The sequence below is a fragment of the Malaclemys terrapin genome, chromosome 6 (genome assembly GCF_027887155.1).
Source record: "Malaclemys terrapin pileata isolate rMalTer1 chromosome 6, rMalTer1.hap1, whole genome shotgun sequence".
NCBI classification, from domain to species: Eukaryota; Metazoa; Chordata; order Testudines; family Emydidae; genus Malaclemys; species Malaclemys terrapin.
In genome coordinates this window covers 133,966,813-133,982,786 of record NC_071510.1, presented here as the reverse complement: position 1 = coordinate 133,982,786, position 15,974 = coordinate 133,966,813, and the positions used below count along the sequence as shown (strand labels likewise).

At 66.3% G+C, this 15,974-nt stretch overlaps 1 long non-coding RNA gene across 2 annotated transcripts; it reads left to right on the top strand.

The window, feature by feature from the left end:
- Positions 1–11,411: 11,411 nt before the first annotated feature.
- Positions 11,412–15,438, top strand: LOC128839407 (uncharacterized). 2 transcript variants are annotated; one of them, XR_008445410.1, is made up of 2 exons: positions 11,412–11,649; positions 14,346–15,438. It is a non-coding gene; the product is annotated as an uncharacterized LOC128839407 (long non-coding RNA). The 2 variants fall into 2 exon arrangements; XR_008445409.1 differs by having other exon boundaries at positions 14,343–15,438.
- Positions 15,439–15,974: the final 536 nt, after the last annotated feature.

The following is a 15,974-nucleotide window of genomic DNA, read 5'->3' as shown; positions in this document are numbered from 1 at the left end:
TGGGGTCAGTGGTGGGGACGAAGGCGGGGGGGGGAGTCTGGGGTCAGTCGTGGGGACGAAGGCCGGTGGGGGGGGGAGTCTGGGGTCAGTCGTGGGGACGAAGGCCGGTGGGGGGGGGAGTCTGGGGTCAGTCGTGGGGACGAAGGCGGGGGGGGGAGTCTGGGGTCAGTCGTGGGGACAAAGGGGGGGGAGTCTGGGGTCAGTCGTGGGGACGAAGGCGGGGTGGGGTGAGTCTGGGGTCAGTCGTGGGGACGAAGGCGGGGTGGGGGGAGTCTGGGGTCAGTCGTGGGGACGAAGGCCGGTGGGGGGGGGAGTCTGGGGTCAGTCGTGGGGACGAAGGCCGGTGGGGGGGGGAGTCTGGGGTCAGTCGTGGGGACGAAGGCGGGGGGGGGGGAGTCTGGGGTCAGTCGTGCGGACGAAGGGGGGGGGAGTCTGGGGTCAGTCGTGGGGACAAAGGCGGGGTGGGGTGAGTCTGGGGTCAGTCGTGGGGACAAAGGGGGGGGGAGTCTGGGGTCAGTCGTGGGGACGAAGGCGGGGTGGGGTGAGTCTGGGGTCAGTCGTGGGGACGAAGGCGGGGTGGGGGGAGTCTGGGGTCAGTCGTGGGGACGAAGGCAGGGGGGTGAGTCTGGGGTCAGTCGTGGGGACAAAGGGGGGGGGAGTCGGGTCAGTCGTGGGGACGAAGGCGGGGGGGGAGTCTGGGGTCAGTCGTGGGGACGAAGGCCGGTGGGGGGAGTCTGGGGTCAGTCGTGGGGACGAAGGCGGGGGGGGGGAGTCTGGGGTCAGTGGTGGGGACGAAGGCGGGGGGGTGAGTCTGGGGTCAGTGGTGGGGACGAAGGGGGGGGGAGTCTGGGGTCAGTGGTGGGGACAAAGGGGGGGGGAGTCTGGGGTCAGTCGTGGGGACGAAGGCGGGGTGGGGTGAGTCTGGGGTCAGTCGTGGGGACGAAGGCGGGGTGGGGGGAGTCTGGGGTCAGTGGTGGGGACGAAGGCCGGTGGGGGGGGGAGTCTGGGGTCAGTCGTGGGGACGAAGGCCGGTGGGGGGGGGAGTCTGGGGTCAGTCGTGGGGACGAAGGCGGGGGGGGGGGAGTCTGGGGTCAGTCGTGGGGACGAAGGGGGGGGGAGTCTGGGGTCAGTCGTGGGGACAAAGGCGGGGTGGGGTGAGTCTGGGGTCAGTCGTGGGGACGAAGGCGGGGTGGGGGGAGTCTGGGGTCAGTCGTGGGGACGAAGGCGGGGGGGTGAGTCTGGGGTCAGTGGTGGGGACGAAGGCGGGGGGGGGAGTCTGGGGTCAGTGGTGGGGACGAAGGCAGGGGGGGAGTCTGGGGTCAGTCGTGGGGACGAAGGCGGGGTGGGGGGAGTCTGGGGTCAGTCGTGGAGACGAAGGCGGGGGGGAGTCTGGGGTCAGTCGTGGGGACGAAGGCGGGGGGGGGAGTCTGGGGTCAGTCGTGGGGACAAAGGGGGGGGAGTCTGGGGTCAGTCATGGGGACGAAGGCGGGGTGGGGGGAGTCTGGGGTCAGTCGTGGGGACGAAGGCGGGGGGGTGAGTCTGGGGTCAGTCGTGGGGACAAAGGGGGGGGGAGTCGGGTCAGTCGTGGGGACGAAGGCGGGGGGGGAGTCTGGGGTCAGTCGTGGGGACGAAGGCCGGTGGGGGGAGTCTGGGGTCAGTGGTGGGGACGAAGGCGGGGGGGGGGAGTCTGGGGTCAGTGGTGGGGACGAAGGCGGGGGGGGGAGTCTGGGGTCAGTCGTGGGGACGAAGGCCGGTGGGGGGGGGAGTCTGGGGTCAGTCGTGGGGACGAAGGCCGGTGGGGGGGGGAGTCTGGGGTCAGTCGTGGGGACAAAGGGGGGGGGAGTCGGGTCAGTCGTGGGGACGAAGGCGGGGGGGGAGTCTGGGGTCAGTCGTGGGGACGAAGGCCGGTGGGGGGAGTCTGGGGTCAGTCGTGGGGACGAAGGCGGGGGGGGGGAGTCTGGGGTCAGTGGTGGGGACGAAGGCGGGGGGGCGGAGTCTGGGGTCAGTCGTGGGGACGAAGCGGGGGGGAGTCTGGGGTCAGTCGTGGGGACAAAGGGGGGGGGGAGTCTGGGGTCAGTCGTGGGGACGAAGGCGGGGTGGGGTGAGTCTGGGGTCAGTCGTGGGGACGAAGGCGGGGTGGGGGGAGTCTGGGGTCAGTGGTGGGGACGAAGGCCGGTGGGGGGGGGAGTCTGGGGTCAGTGGTGGGGACGAAGGCCGGTGGGGGGGGGGAGTCTGGGGTCAGTCGTGGGGACGAAGGCGGGGGGGGGGGGAGTCTGGGGTCAGTCGTGGGGACGAAGGGGGGGGGGAGTCTGGGGTCAGTCGTGGGGACGAAGGCGGGGTGGGGTGAGTCTGGGGTCAGTCGTGGGGACGAAGGCGGGGTGGGGTGAGTCTGGGGTCAGTCGTGGGGACGAAGGCGGGGTGGGGGGAGTCTGGGGTCAGTCGTGGGGACGAAGGCGGGGGGGGGAGTCTGGGGTCAGTCGTGGGGACGAAGGCGGGGTGGGGGGAGTCTGGGGTCAGTCGTGGAGACGAAGGCGGGGGGGAGTCTGGGGTCAGTCGTGGGGACGAAGGCGGGGGGGGAGTCTGGGGTCAGTCGTGGGGACAAAGGGGGGGGGAGTCTGGGGTCAGTCATGGGGACGAAGGCGGGGTGGGGGGAGTCTGGGGTCAGTCGTGGGGACGAAGGCGGGGGGGTGAGTCTGGGGTCAGTCGTGGGGACAAAGGGGGGGGAGTCGGGTCAGTCGTGGGGACGAAGGTGGGGGGGGAGTCTGGGGTCAGTGGTGGGGACGAAGGCGGGCGGGGGAGTCTGGGGTCAGTCGTGGGGACGAAGGCCGGTGGGGGGGGGAGTCTGGGGTCAGTCGTGGGGACGAAGGCCGGTGGGGGGGGAGTCTGGGGTCAGTCGTGGGGACGAAGGCGGGGGGGGGGAGTCTGGGGTCAGTCGTGGGGACGAAGGGGGGGGGAGTCTGGGGTCAGTCGTGGGGACAAAGGGGGGGGGGAGTCTGGGGTCAGTGGTGGGGACGAAGGCGGGGTGGGGTGAGTCTGGGGTCAGTCGTGGGGACGAAGGCGGGGTGGGGGGAGTCTGGGGTCAGTCGTGGGGACAAAGGCCGGTGGGGGGGGGAGTCTGGGGTCAGTCGTGGGGACGAAGGCCGGTGGGGGGGGGAGTCTGGGGTCAGTCGTGGGGACGAAGGCGGGGGGGGGGAGTCTGGGGTCAGTCGTGGGGACGAAGGGGGGGGAGTCTGGGGTCAGTCGTGGGGACAAAGGCGGGGTGGGGTGAGTCTGGGGTCAGTCGTGGGGACGAAGGCGGGGTGGGGGGAGTCTGGGGTCAGTCGTGGGGACGAAGGCCGGTGGGGGGGGGAGTCTGGGGTCAGTCGTGGGGACGAAGGCGGGGGGGGGAGTCTGGGGTCAGTCGTGGGGACGAAGGGGGGGGGAGTCTGGGGTCAGTCGTAGGGACAAAGAGGGGGGGAGTCTGGGGTCAGTCGTGGGGACGAAGGCGGGGTGGGGGGAGTCTGGGGTCAGTCGTGGGGACGAAGGCCGGTGGGGGGGGGGGGAGTCTGGGGTCAGTCGTGGGGACGAAGGCCGGTGGGGGGGGGGGGAGTCTGGGGTCAGTCGTGGGGACGAAGGCCGGTGGGGGGAGTCTGGGGTCAGTCGTGGGGACGAAGGCGGGGGGGGGAGTCTGGGGTCAGTCGTGGGGACGAAGGGGGGGGGAGTCTGGGGTCAGTCGGGGGGACGAAGGCGGGGTGGGGGGAGTCTGGGGTCAGTCGTGGGGACGAAGGCGGGGGGGGGGAGTCTGGGGTCAGTCGTGGGGACGAAGGCCGGTGGGGGGAGTCTGGGGTCAGTCGTGGGGACGAAGGGGGGGGGAGTCTGGGGTCAGTCGGGGGGACGAAGGCGGGGTGGGGTGAGTCTGGGGTCAGTCGTGGGGACGAAGGCGGGGTGGGGGGAGTCTGGGGTCAGTCGTGGGGACGAAGGCGGGGGGGGGAGTCTGGGGTCAGTGGTGGGGACGAAGGCGGGGGGGGGAGTCTGGGGTCAGTCGTGGGGACGAAGGCGGGGTGGGGGGAGTCTGGGGTCAGTCGTGGAGACGAAGGCGGGGGGGAGTCTGGGGTCAGTCGTGGGGACGAAGGCGGGGGGGGGAGTCTGGGGTCAGTCGTGGGGACGAAGGCGGGGTGGGGGGAGTCTGGGGTCAGTCGTGGGGACGAAGGCCGGTGGGGGGGGGAGTCTGGGGTCAGTCGTGGGGACGAAGGCCAGTGGGGGGGGGAGTCTGGGGTCAGTCGTGGGGACGAAGGCGGGGGGGGGGAGTCTGGGGTCAGTCGTGGGGACGAAGGGGGGGGGAGTCTGGGGTCAGTCGTGGGGACAAAGGCGGGGTGGGGTGAGTCTGGGGTCAGTCGTGGGGACAAAGGGGGGGGGAGTCTGGGGTCAGTCGTGGGGACGAAGGCGGGGTGGGGGGAGTCTGGGGTCAGTCGTGGGGACGAAGGCCGGTGGGGGGGGGAGTCTGGGGTCAGTCGTGGGGACGAAGGCCGGTGGGGGGGGGAGTCTGGGGTCAGTCGTGGGGACGAAGGCGGGGGGGGGGGGGGAGTCTGGGGTCAGTCGTGGGGACGAAGGGGGGGGGAGTCTGGGGTCAGTCGTGGGGACAAAGGCGGGGTGGGGTGAGTCTGGGGTCAGTCGTGGGGACGAAGGCGGGGTGGGGGGAGTCTGGGGTCAGTCGTGGGGACGAAGGCGGGGGGGTGAGTCTGGGGTCAGTGGTGGGGACGAAGGCGGGGGGGGGAGTCTGGGGTCAGTGGTGGGGACGAAGGCGGGGGGGGGAGTCTGGGGTCAGTCGTGGGGACGAAGGCGGGGTGGGGGGAGTCTGGGGTCAGTCGTGGAGACGAAGGCGGGGGGGAGTCTGGGGTCAGTCGTGGGGACGAGGGCGGGGGGGGGAGTCTGGGGTCAGTCGTGGGGACAAAGGGGGGGGGAGTCTGGGGTCAGTCATGGGGACGAAGGCGGGGTGGGGGGAGTCTGGGGTCAGTCGTGGGGACGAAGGCGGGGGGGTGAGTCTGGGGTCAGTCGTGGGGACAAAGGGGGGGGGGAGTCGGGTCAGTCGTGGGGACGAAGGCGGGGGGGGAGTCTGGGGTCAGTCGTGGGGACGAAGGCCGGTGGGGGGAGTCTGGGGTCAGTCGTGGGGACGAAGGCGGGGGGGGGGGGAGTCTGGGGTCAGTGGTGGGGACGAAGGCGGGGGGGTGAGTCTGGGGTCAGTGGTGGGGACGAAGGGGGGGGGAGTCTGGGGTCAGTCGTGGGGACAAAGGGGGGGGGAGTCTGGGGTCAGTCGTGGGGACGAAGGCGGGGTGGGGTGAGTCTGGGGTCAGTCGTGGGGACGAAGGCGGGGTGGGGGGAGTCTGGGGTCAGTGGTGGGGACGAAGGCCGGTGGGGGGGGGAGTCTGGGGTCAGTCGTGGGGACGAAGGCCGGTGGGGGGGGGAGTCTGGGGTCAGTCGTGGGGACGAAGGCGGGGGGGGGGGGAGTCTGGGGTCAGTCGTGGGGACGAAGGGGGGGGGAGTCTGGGGTCAGTCGTGGGGACAAAGGCGGGGTGGGGTGAGTCTGGGGTCAGTCGTGGGGACGAAGGCGGGGTGGGGGGAGTCTGGGGTCAGTCGTGGGGACGAAGGCGGGGGGGTGAGTCTGGGGTCAGTGGTGGGGACGAAGGCGGGGGGGGAGTCTGGGGTCAGTGGTGGGGACGAAGGCGGGGGGGGGAGTCTGGGGTCAGTCGTGGGGACGAAGGCGGGGTGGGGGGAGTCTGGGGTCAGTCGTGGAGACGAAGGCGGGGGGGAGTCTGGGGTCAGTCGTGGGGACGAAGGCGGGGGGGGGAGTCTGGGGTCAGTCGTGGGGACAAAGGGGGGGGGAGTCTGGGGTCAGTCATGGGGACGAAGGCGGGGTGGGGGGAGTCTGGGGTCAGTCGTGGGGACGAAGGCGGGGGGGTGAGTCTGGGGTCAGTCGTGGGGACAAAGGGGGGGGGAGTCGGGTCAGTCGTGGGGACGAAGGCGGGGGGGGAGTCTGGGGTCAGTCGTGGGGACGAAGGCCGGTGGGGGGAGTCTGGGGTCAGTCGTGGGGACGAAGGCGGGGGGGGGGAGTCTGGGGTCAGTGGTGGGGACGAAGGCGGGGGGGTGAGTCTGGGGTCAGTGGTGGGGACGAAGGCGGGGGGGGGAGTCTGGGGTCAGTCGTGGGGACGAAGGCCGGTGGGGGGGGGAGTCTGGGGTCAGTCGTGGGGACGAAGGCCGGTGGGGGGGGGGAGTCTGGGGTCAGTCGTGGGGACAAAGGGGCGGGGAGTCTGGGGTCAGTCGTGGGGACGAAGGGGGGGGGAGTCTGGGGTCAGTCGTGGGGACAAAGGCGGGGTGGGGTGAGTCTGGGGTCAGTCGTGGGGACGAAGGCGGGGTGGGGGGAGTCTGGGGTCAGTCGTGGGGACGAAGGCGGGGGGGTGAGTCTGGGGTCAGTGGTGGGGACGAAGGCGGGGGGGGGAGTCTGGGGTCAGTGGTGGGGACGAAGGCGGGGGGGGGAGTCTGGGGTCAGTCGTGGGGACGAAGGCGGGGTGGGGGGAGTCTGGGGTCAGTCGTGGAGACGAAGGCGGGGGGGAGTCTGGGGTCAGTCGTGGGGACGAGGGCGGGGGGGGAGTCTGGGGTCAGTCGTGGGGACAAAGGGGGGGGGGAGTCTGGGGTCAGTCATGGGGACGAAGGCGGGGTGGGGGGAGTCTGGGGTCAGTCGTGGGGACGAAGGCGGGGGGGTGAGTCTGGGGTCAGTCGTGGGGACAAAGGGGGGGGGGAGTCGGGTCAGTCGTGGGGACGAAGGCGGGGGGGGAGTCTGGGGTCAGTCGTGGGGACGAAGGCCGGTGGGGGGAGTCTGGGGTCAGTCGTGGGGACGAAGGCGGGGGGGGGGGGAGTCTGGGGTCAGTGGTGGGGACGAAGGCGGGGGGGTGAGTCTGGGGTCAGTGGTGGGGACAAAGGGGGGGGGAGTCTGGGGTCAGTCGTGGGGACGAAGGCGGGGTGGGGGGAGTCTGGGGTCAGTCGTGGGGACGAAGGCGGGGTGGGGGGAGTCTGGGGTCAGTGGTGGGGACGAAGGCCGGTGGGGGGGGGAGTCTGGGGTCAGTCGTGGGGACGAAGGCCGGTGGGGGGGGGAGTCTGGGGTCAGTCGTGGGGACGAAGGCGGGGGGGGGGGGAGTCTGGGGTCAGTCGTGGGGACGAAGGGGGGGGGAGTCTGGGGTCAGTCGTGGGGACAAAGGCGGGGTGGGGTGAGTCTGGGGTCAGTCGTGGGGACGAAGGCGGGGTGGGGGGAGTCTGGGGTCAGTGGTGGGGACGAAGGCGGGGGGGGGAGTCTGGGGTCAGTGGTGGGGACGAAGGCGGGGGGGGGAGTCTGGGGTCAGTCGTGGGGACGAAGGCGGGGTGGGGGGAGTCTGGGGTCAGTCGTGGAGACGAAGGCGGGGGGGAGTCTGGGGTCAGTCGTGGGGACGAAGGCGGGGGGGGGAGTCTGGGGTCAGTCGTGGGGACAAAGGGGGGGGGAGTCTGGGGTCAGTCATGGGGACGAAGGCGGGGTGGGGGGAGTCTGGGGTCAGTCGTGGGGACGAAGGCGGGGGGGTGAGTCTGGGGTCAGTCGTGGGGACAAAGGGGGGGGGAGTCGGGTCAGTCGTGGGGACGAAGGCGGGGGGGGAGTCTGGGGTCAGTCGTGGGGACGAAGGCCGGTGGGGGGAGTCTGGGGTCAGTCGTGGGGACGAAGGCGGGGGGGGGGAGTCTGGGGTCAGTGGTGGGGACGAAGGCGGGGGGGTGAGTCTGGGGTCAGTGGTGGGGACGAAGGCGGGGGGGGGAGTCTGGGGTCAGTGGTGGGGACGAAGGCGGGCGGGGGAGTCTGGGGTCAGTCGTGGGGACGAAGGCCGGTGGGGGGGGGAGTCTGGGGTCAGTCGTGGGGACGAAGGCCGGTGGGGGGGGGGAGTCTGGGGTCAGTCGTGGGGACAAAGGGGGGGGGAGTCGGGTCAGTCGTGGGGACGAAGGCGGGGGGGGAGTCTGGGGTCAGTCGTGGGGACGAAGGCGGGGGGGGGGAGTCTGGGGTCAGTGGTGGGGACGAAGGCGGGGGGGGGGAGTCTGGGGTCAGTGGTGGGGACGAAGCGGGGGGGAGTCTGGGGTCAGTGGTGGGGACGAAGCGGGGGGGAGTCTGGGGTCAGTCGTGGGGACAAAGGGGGGGGGAGTCTGGGGTCAGTCGTGGGGACGAAGGCGGGGTGGGGTGAGTCTGGGGTCAGTCGTGGGGACGAAGGCGGGGTGGGGGGAGTCTGGGGTCAGTGGTGGGGACGAAGGCCGGTGGGGGGGGGAGTCTGGGGTCAGTCGTGGGGACGAAGGCCGGTGGGGGGGGGAGTCTGGGGTCAGTCGTGGGGACGAAGGCGGGGGGGGGGGGGAGTCTGGGGTCAGTCGTGGGGACGAAGGGGGGGGGAGTCTGGGGTCAGTCGTGGGGACAAAGGCGGGGTGGGGTGAGTCTGGGGTCAGTCGTGGGGACAAAGGCGGGGTGGGGGGAGTCTGGGGTCAGTCGTGGGGACGAAGGCGGGGTGGGGGGAGTCTGGGGTCAGTGGTGGGGACGAAGGCGGGGGGGGGAGTCTGGGGTCAGTGGTGGGGACGAAGGCGGGGGGGGGGAGTCTGGGGTCAGTCGTGGGGACGAAGGCGGGGTGGGGGGAGTCTGGGGTCAGTCGTGGAGACGAAGGCGGGGGGGAGTCTGGGGTCAGTCGTGGGGACGAAGGCGGGGGGGGGAGTCTGGGGTCAGTCGTGGGGACAAAGGGGGGGGGAGTCTGGGGTCAGTCATGGGGACGAAGGCGGGGTGGGGGGAGTCTGGGGTCAGTCGTGGGGACGAAGGCGGGGGGGTGAGTCTGGGGTCAGTCGTGGGGACAAAGGGGGGGGAGTCGGGTCAGTCGTGGGGACGAAGGCGGGGGGGGAGTCTGGGGTCAGTCGTGGGGACGAAGGCCGGTGGGGGGAGTCTGGGGTCAGTCGTGGGGACGAAGGCGGGGGGGGGGGAGTCTGGGGTCAGTGGTGGGGACGAAGGCGGGGGGGTGAGTCTGGGGTCAGTGGTGGGGACGAAGGCGGGGGGGGGGAGTCTGGGGTCAGTGGTGGGGACGAAGGCGGGCGGGGGAGTCTGGGGTCAGTCGTGGGGACGAAGGCCGGTGGGGGGGGGAGTCTGGGGTCAGTCGTGGGGACGAAGGCCGGTGGGGGGGGGGAGTCTGGGGTCAGTCGTGGGGACGAAGGCCGGTGGGGGGGGGAGTCTGGGGTCAGTCGTGGGGACGAAGGCGGGGGGGGGGGAGTCTGGGGTCAGTCGTGGGGACGAAGGGGGGGGGAGTCTGGGGTCAGTCGTGGGGACAAAGGGGGGGGGGAGTCTGGGGTCAGTGGTGGGGACGAAGGCGGGGGGGGGGGGGAGTCTGGGGTCAGTGGTGGGGACGAAGGCGGGGGGGGGGGGAGTCTGGGGTCAGTGGTGGGGACGAAGGCGGGGGGGGGGGAGTCTGGGGTCAGTGGTGGGGACGAAGGCGGGGTGGGGTGAGTCTGGGGTCAGTCGTGGGGACGAAGGCGGGGTGGGGGGAGTCTGGGGTCAGTCGTGGGGACGAAGGCCGGTGGGGGGGGGAGTCTGGGGTCAGTCGTGGGGACGAAGGCGGGGGGGGGGGAGTCTGGGGTCAGTCGTGGGGACGAAGGGGGGGGGAGTCTGGGGTCAGTCGTAGGGACAAAGGGGGGGGGAGTCTGGGGTCAGTCGTGGGGACGAAGGCGGGGTGGGGGGAGTCTGGGGTCAGTCGTGGGGACGAAGGCCGGTGGGGGGGGGAGTCTGGGGTCAGTCGTGGGGACGAAGGCCGGTGGGGGGGGGAGTCTGGGGTCAGTCGTGGGGACGAAGGCGGGGGGGGGGGAGTCTGGGGTCAGTCGTGGGGACGAAGGCCGGTGGGGGGAGTCTGGGGTCAGTCGTGGGGACGAAGGCGGGGGGGGGGAGTCTGGGGTCAGTCGTGGGGACGAAGGGGGGGGGAGTCTGGGGTCAGTCGGGGGGACGAAGGCGGGGTGGGGGGAGTCTGGGGTCAGTCGTGGGGACGAAGGCGGGGGGGGGGGAGTCTGGGGTCAGTCGTGGGGACGAAGGCCGGTGGGGGGAGTCTGGGGTCAGTCGTGGGGACGAAGGCGGGGGGGGGAGTCTGGGGTCAGTCGTGGGGACGAAGGGGGGGGGAGTCTGGGGTTAGTCGGGGGGACGAAGGCGGGGTGGGGTGAGTCTGGGGTCAGTCGTGGGGACGAAGGCGGGGTGGGGGGAGTCTGGGGTCAGTGGTGGGGACGAAGGCGGGGGGGTGAGTCTGGGGTCAGTGGTGGGGACGAAGGCGGGGGGGGGAGTCTGGGGTCAGTGGTGGGGACGAAGGCGGGGGGGGGAGTCTGGGGTCAGTGGTGGGGACGAAGGCGGGGGGGGGAGTCTGGGGTCAGTCGTGGGGACGAAGGCGGGGTGGGGGGAGTCTGGGGTCAGTCGTGGAGACGAAGGCGGGGGGGAGTCTGGGGTCAGTCGTGGGGACGAAGGCGGGGGGGGGAGTCTGGGGTCAGTCGTGGGGACAAAGGGGGGGGGAGTCTGGGGTCAGTCGTGGGGACGAAGGCGGGGTGGGGGGAGTCTGGGGTCAGTCGTGGGGACGAAGGCGGGGGGGTGAGTCTGGGGTCAGTCGTGGGGACAAAGGGGGGGGGAGTCGGGTCAGTCGTGGGGACGAAGGCGGGGGGGGAGTCTGGGGTCAGTCGTGGGGACGAAGGCCGGTGGGGGGAGTCTGGGGTCAGTCGTGGGGACGAAGGCGGGGGGGGGGAGTCTGGGGTCAGTGGTGGGGACGAAGGCGGGCGGGGGAGTCTGGGGTCAGTCGTGGGGACGAAGGCCGGTGGGGGGGGGAGTCTGGGGTCAGTCGTGGGGACGAAGGCCGGTGGGGGGGGGAGTCTGGGGTCAGTCGTGGGGACGAAGGCCGGTGGGGGCGGGAGTCTGGGGTCAGTCGTGGGGACGAAGGCCGGTGGGGGGGGGAGTCTGGGGTCAGTCGTGGGGACGAAGGCCGGTGGGGGGGGGAGTCTGGGGTCAGTGGTGGGGACAAAGGGGGGGGGAGTCTGGGGTCAGTGGTGGGGACGAAGGCGGGGGGGGGGGGAGTCTGGGGTCAGTGGTGGGGACGAAGGCGGGGGGGGGGGAGTCTGGGGTCAGTGGTGGGGACGAAGGCGGGGGGAGTCTGGGGTCAGTCGTGGGGACGAAGGCGGGGTGGGGGGAGTCTGAGGTCAGTTGTGGGGACGAATGGGGGTGAGTCTGGGGTCAGTTGTGGGGACGAAGGCGGGGGGGGAGTCTGGGGTCAGTTGTGGAGACGAAGGCGGGGGGGAGTCTGGGGTCAATTGTGGGGACAAAGGATGGGGGGGAGTCTGGGGTCAGTCGTGAGGACGAAGGCAGGGGGGTGAGTCTGGGGTCAGTCGTGGGGACGAAGGCTGAGGGGGGACAAGGGAGTTGGGTCAGGCCTTTTGGATCCTCCCCCCCCAGAGCAGAGTGCTGAAGCCCCCTCCCTGAGCTCAGGGGAAAGGCAGGGTGGGAGCTCCAGGAATGAACTCGGCCTGCCAGGAAGCCGGGACTCCAGCCCTGCCACAGGGCACAGAGTTCAGCCAAGCCGAACCCTGTGCTGAGCACAGAGGATGCACCTGTTTCCTGAGGTGGGTGGGTCTGATCAGCCGCTTGGGCCAGGCCTTGCCGCTCTAACACCTCAGGGCCGACCCTGCCATGGACCTCACAACCGAATGGGACGTAACCCAGCAAGGGGGCCAGCCAAGAAAGGAGGGAAGCAGCATTTAAACCAACATGGCTGCCCTTCCCCCTTTTACAGGGAGATGATTTCCCAGCCTGATACACATGCCTGGCAGGGAGCTTCCCTGAGATTGCCCCGCCTCCTCCATTCCCCCAAGTTACCCCACCCTATCAGCCTAAAAAAACCACACCCCCAAACGCCAAAAATTTTACAGACAAAAAGCGCTGGTGTGAACAGCGTTTTATCAGCAGGAGAACTCTCTCCCGCCAACAAATAGCGGCTACACTGCGCACCTTTTAGTGGCTTGGATGTAGCAAAACAGCTGTGTTGCTAAAAAGTGCATAGTGTAGACATAGCCTCTGTTTACTGTCTGCCTTAGCCTGGAGGCTAAACCTGCTCCCTGCTCTGCCCCACCCAGAGGGCCACAGCTTCCCTTATAGACTGTTAATTGCTGTCTGCCCTGGCCTGGAGACTCTGGGCTAAAGACTGCTTACTGCTCTGCTGCGCTCAAGGGGCTAGAGCTCCAGACTGTTAATGGTGGTTTGCCTCTGCGAGCAGGCTGCGAGCTATAAACTAGCCCCACCAGCAGGACCAGAGCCCGAGTGCTGCTGCCTGATGCGGCAAGGTGGGGTGGCCTCCCCCCTTGAGAGCAAGAGACCACTACAGTCCTGGTGAATTGGTACAGCCTGGTTGGGGTGGTGAACGCAGTCTTCTCCCTGGAGCTTGGGTCCAGTGGAATTTGCCAGTACCCTTTGGTGAGATCCAGGGTGTTCATGTACTGGGCATCACTGAGTCGGTCTAGCTGCTCATTGATCTGCTAGGAAGCAGTTCTGCAGAAAAGGACCTAGGGGTTACAGTGGACGAGAAGCTGGATATGAGTCGACAGTGTGCCCTTGTTGCCAAGAAGGCTAATGGCATTTTGGGCTGTATAAGTAGGGGCATTGCCAGCAGATCGAGGGACGTGATCATTCCCCTCTAGTCGACATTGGTGAGGCCTCATCTGGAGTACTGTGTCCAGTTTTGGGCCCCACACTACAAGAAGAATGTGGAAAAATTGGAAAGAGTCCAGCGGAGGGCAACAAAAATGATTAGGGGGCTGGAGCACATGAGTTATGAGGAGAGGCTGAGGGAACTGGGATTGTTTAGTCTGCAGAAGAGAAGAATGAGGGGGGATTTGATAGCTGCTTTCAACTACCTGAAGGGGGGTTCCAAAGAGGATGGATCTAGACTGTTCTCAGTGGTACCTGATGACAGAACAAGGAGTAATGGTCTCAAGTTGCAGGGGGGGAGGTTTAGATTGGATATTAGGAAAAACTTTTTCACTAGGAGGGTGGTGAAAAGCACTGGAATGGGTTACCTAGGGAGGTGGTGGAATCTCCTTCCTTAGAGGTTTTTAAGGTCAGGCTTGACAAAGCCCTGGCTGGGATGATTTAGTTGGGAATTGGTTCTGCTTTGAGCAGGGGGTTGGACTAGATGACCTCCAGAGGTCCCTTCCAACCCTGTGATTCTATGATTCTATGATCCATGTCATCGGGTAAGCATCGAATGTAGAGATGGTGTTGACTCTTTGGAAATTGAAGCAGAACCTAAGGTCTCATCTGGTCTCATTAGGGACCAGAATGATGGGACTGTGCCACTCACTTTGGGATCTCTTGACTATGCCTACTTCCACCATCGCCTAGACCTCCTTGTCAACTACTTTGGGTGTTTGGCACAGCAATGGCCTTGTGGTCTCTCGGACAACTTCTCCTGAGTTCGTCAATATTCTGTGTTGTACAAGTGTAGTCTGTCCTGGCTGGGCCATGAAGGTTTTAGGGAATGCCTTCAGCAGGCTCCTGACTTGCTTCTGTTGCGCCTCGGTCAGGGTATCTGCCAGTTGTGGTCCTTCAGAGTCCATTAGGTCAGGAAGTTGGGGCCCTAAGTCTGGCTCCAAGGGATATGGAGCGATCAGCAGTCCCTCGCGTTCTTGCCATGCCTTTAACAGATATGACAGATTTACCATGTCATTTTCCGCAAATGATCTCATAAGGCCCCTGCCAGCGTGCTAGAAGTTTCGATTCCTCGGAGGGTAGGAGGAGGAGAACCCTTTCATCAGGCTCAAAAGTCCCTTCCCCGGGCTCCCTTGTTAGAAGTTCACTCCTGTGCTTTCTGAGCACAGTGGAGGTTCTCCTTCAATCTCCGGCACTGGCCAAGCACCCCTGAAGTGGCAGGACATACTGGAGGACATGATGGGGACAGTGTTGGTTCCCAGTTCTCCCCCATAGGGTCTAGCAGTCCCCTTGGCTGCTGGCCCTTTAACAGCTCAAAGGGGGAGAACTTTGTCGAAAATTGGGGTACCTTTTAGATGGCCAGCAACAGGGGTGGGATAAGTTGGTCTCAGTAGTGAAGTTCTTTCAGAGGGAACTTCCGCAGCATCTCCTTAAGCATCTGATTAAAACGCTCCACAAGCCTGTCTCTGTGGATGAACAGGAGTACTTGTGGCACCTTAGAGACTAACAAATTTATTAGAGCATAAGCTTTCGTGGACTACAGCCCACTTCTTCGGATGCATATATATGATCTCTGTGGATGGTACACAGATGTTTTCAACTTTATCTCCAGCAGGTGACCGACCTGTCAAAGAAGCTTTGATGTAAAGTTGGTGCCCTGATCAGTCAGGACTTCCCGGGGGAGGCCTACCTGGGCAAATATTATCAAGAATTCTGCAGCAATGGTTCATGTGTTGTGATGTTTTGGAGAGGGACTGCTTCTGGGAAGTGGGTGGCATAATCTAAAACCACCTGGATATACCTGAATCTCATGACACTCTTCGTGATGGGTCCCCAAGAGGTCCATGGCGATCCTCTCAAACAGGGTGCCAATCACCAGCAAGAGAACGAGGGGTGCCCTCTGTACTCCCCGGGGACTGCAAGCTGGCATTCGGGACAGGAGTCGGAGAAATCTTTCACCTCCCGGTGCACCCCGGGCCAGAAGAACCAGGCCACAACTCTCACTAGTGTTTTCTCATGACCCAGTGGACGACTGCTGGAACATCATGGATGAGTTGCAAGATCGCATATTAGTGCCACGAGGGGTAATGTAGTAAGAGGAGGCCCTGAGATATAAACCTTGGTATCAGAGGCCTAGTATGAGGCCTAAGGCCTGAACTAAAGTAATGGTCAAGACTTTGCTAATATGAAGCAAAGTTAAGCTGTGAGCAAGAGGCAGGCCCTGCTCACAGAAGTTGGCAAGGAAAGGGCTGATGTTGCAGAAATACATATTCATTTAGCATAGTTACAGTATAAACATGGTACCAAGACATACCATACCGGAACATTCCACAGATAACATGGAACAGGCCGACCCATCCCAATGACAGGGGCAAAAGGGTAAAATGACGGATAGAGTTGTTTTGATCGAACCAACATGTACAAGGTGAGAGGCGGCACCTTACTACATAGAGGGGTTGTACCTTGCTACGTATAGGGGTTGAACCTCAATACGTCAGGAGTGATGTGTAACTTGTTCGTATCTGTGTATAAGAATGCATCCCTGAATGGATGTCTTTGTCCGGCCACGGGGGCAGTGGAAATCCCGCCACTGAGCCGGGTCCTTGCCAAGAGGCATCTATTAGTAGTATGCCCGGTAGACTAAGTAATCTACGGGGAACTGCAATTGTGTCCGAGATCGCAATAAACCTGGCCGAGGTGCCTTTGTACCTTACTAGACTCTGTGGTCATTGGGGGTTCTCGTCGGGTCTGCTGTGTCAGCTATCTGCGCAGAGCTGGGGCAGCACACAGAGGGAACACACGCACGCAGCTGAGTGATATCAACAGGAGAAAGCAGAAGCACCACACCGGTAGCATCTCACAACAGGTACCACGAGCTGAGCTCAGGTTGTGTGTGTTCACGGATCACAGTTGATCCGGTAAAGGTGGTCACTGGTCAGTTTGAAGTGGACGGTACATCATTACCCAATTGGAACTACGTCACGGTCCCATTGATGCAAGCCAACTGTTTGTAGGCCTGACTAAGTGTTCGATTCTCCCTTTGGTCCTGGTTGACGTCTGCCCCCAAACTCAGGGCCTCTTCCGGAGGGTTGCAGTCAGGGTCTCTGTTTCGTTGGCCATTCAGGTCGGGATTCTCGGGTGCCTCGTCCGCTTCCTCAAAGGGCTCTCCCTCAAAGGCTACTTCTGGCTGATGGGACCCCAGGTTTGCAGCATGCAGGACCTCCACAAATCCCCTCTAGTCACA